The sequence below is a fragment of the Rhinichthys klamathensis genome, unplaced genomic scaffold, assembly GCF_029890125.1.
Source record: "Rhinichthys klamathensis goyatoka isolate OS25496 unplaced genomic scaffold, OSU_Roscu_1.1 h1tg000330l_1, whole genome shotgun sequence".
Taxonomy (NCBI): Eukaryota; Metazoa; Chordata; class Actinopteri; order Cypriniformes; family Leuciscidae; genus Rhinichthys; species Rhinichthys klamathensis.
This window is the reverse complement of record NW_026606845.1, coordinates 567,149-569,856: the sequence shown is the minus strand read 5'-3', so window position 1 is coordinate 569,856 and position 2,708 is coordinate 567,149.

Sequence of the window (2,708 nt, the reverse complement as noted above, 5' to 3'; positions counted from 1 at the left end):
CACTTTACCTCTAAGAGTGAGGTCTCTTTCTTCCCACTGATTTATTTTCCACTTTATTTGATGTAATCTGGAATTCCAATTCCTTTCCTCCATATCTTTACACCATACCATTCCTAATATTTTAATGGCTTTATCTTGGTTCTTTAACCCAAAATTGTGTTGAGGCTCTGTCCAATTTAAATATAGAATCTCACTTTTACTTCTATTGATCTTCATACCAGTTGCTAGCATGAAACGGTCACATACCTGTAATGCTGTTTCTATTGAATGATTATTTGTAAGTAGAAGAGTAAGGTCATCCATATATAACGATAACTTTGCTTCTTTACCCAAACTTCCTGGAATTACTAACCCCTTTAATTCTGAATTTCGCCTAATAGCTTGAGCTAAAGGTTCTATAGCTAACACAAAAAGTAGCGGAGATAAACCGCAACCCTGGCGCACCCCTGAACGAACTGTGACAGGGGGGGACAGGTGGCCATTAACCAATATACGACTCTGACACTCTGTATATAACAGATTAATCCATCTGCGGGTTGATTCCCCAAGCCCAAAACCATCTAACACTTTACGCAAAAAACGATGGTCTATGCTATCGAAGGCCTTTTCTAAATCTAATCCCAAAACACCTAAGGGTATTTTTCGATCTTGTGCATAGAGAAGAGAATCACGTATCAAAGCCAAATTTTGATGTAAAGATCTATCTTTAACTCCACCTGTTTGCTCTTTCCCTATTAAACTTGTCATGATGGGTTGAAGACGAAAAAATATAGCTTTAGACAGTATCTTTACATCAGTTCCCAATAAGGTTAAAGGGCGCCAATTCTTTAAGTCATTTTTTTCCCCTTTTTTAAATAACATAGAAATAGTACCCTCTCTCAATGTCGGGGGGAGTTTACCCAAAGTAAGACTTTCTTTAAACATTGACAGCATTATTTCTTTCAATTCTTCCCAGAATTTTACATAAAATTCTTTGGGTAGACCATCTGCTCCCGGACATTTATTGCATTTCATACTATTAAGTGCTCTTGTCAGGTCATCAGTTGTAAGATCTTTTTCCATATCACACAGTAACTCCTCTTCAACAAGAAATTTAGGAAGAAGACTATCCATTATTTCTTCGTCAATTTTCTTTTCAGAAAAGAGATCTTGATAATAGGAATGAATATATGAAATTAATTCTTTTGTTTCAGTTATAGATTCGTTATCTTGGTTTTTTAATTCATCTATAACCGATCTTGAGCGGAGCACTTTTTTAAAGAAGTATCGAGTACATTTTTCGTTAGACTCTATATGTTGTAATCTACTTCTTATCATCAAACTCTTACTCTGACCCGCGTAGATATCTGAGATTATTTTTTTCAATCTCATAATATCATCCATAACATCGAACCCAGAATGAGCCATTGTATAAAAACATTGAAGTTTCTTTTGGTGTGATTTCCAAGCCATTGCTTTTTTTCTCTTAATTTTTCTACCCTCATTCCTAAAGAATTTTTTTGTTCTAATTTTACAATCTTCCCACCATTCACCCACAGAGTTATATAATGACTGCAAGCTTATCCATTGAATCAACTTTTCTCTATATCGACCCGCTACCTCATTGTTATCTAATAAGGTGGTATTCAGTTTCCAAAACCCCATACCATTCGTTCTTATCCCTCCAAATTCCAATTCAGCATCCACTTTAGCATGGTCCGAAAAGAAGGTTGGGGTTACTCCTGAATTCAATACTGTTAATTGCGATGAGATAAAGAGAAAATCAATCCTGGAAAAACTCCGGCCATTAGACCAGCTATACCCAGGGCTATCTGGGTGCTTTGTTCTAAAGGAATCCACTAAGCCGAAGTCTTCCACTAATTTTATTAATTCTTGGGAACTTGAGTCCAAATGGACTGTAGAGGAAGACATTCTATCCCTCTGGCTTAAAAGGCAATTGAAATCACCTCCTAAAATTACTTCTTTCCCACAAATTAGTAGAGATGGTATTGCTTTCAAGACTTCTTTTCGACTTTGTAGGTCTGTAGGGCAATATACGTTAATCACACGAAAACAAATATTGTCAAGCTTTACGTCAACATATAGCAATCTCCCATTTACAATTTCTTGTGTTTTAACAATTTTTAGATCATTCCCTTTAAAGAGGATAGCTATACCAGATGATCTGTTGTTATTGTCACCTGACCACACAGAGGGACCATGTGTCCATCTGTCTTCTAAGTATTTGTAATTAGATTTAAAGGGGATATTGCATTCCTGAAGCAAACAAATGTCATGGTCTGCATTATATAAATAGGAAAACACAGAAGTACATTTCACTGGGTCCATGATGCCTCTAGTGTTGATGGTAGAAACAGAAATAGGAACCATTGGAGGGGGGAAAGAAGGTGGACAGGTGAAAAACCATTAAAATAGTTCTGTTTTGCTTTTCAACCTTTTCCTCTTTTTCTTTTTTCCCTGCATTTCCATTCTTCTTGGAGACAGTTGTTTATTCATTTGCATAGTACAGGAAAGAGTAGTTATTCCAACAGAATCAAGGAAGGGAGTCGAATTAGATGACAGGGATGCCCAATTGGGAGAGTCCTCTTGATCTTGTATTCCCGATGATGCATGAGTCGGTGGAGAGGGGTCTATCCCTTCTGCCATTTGATCGCCTGGTGAAGAAGAGTCTGAAAGAAGTGGAAAAGATGCAGGGAGGGTCCCCAAAC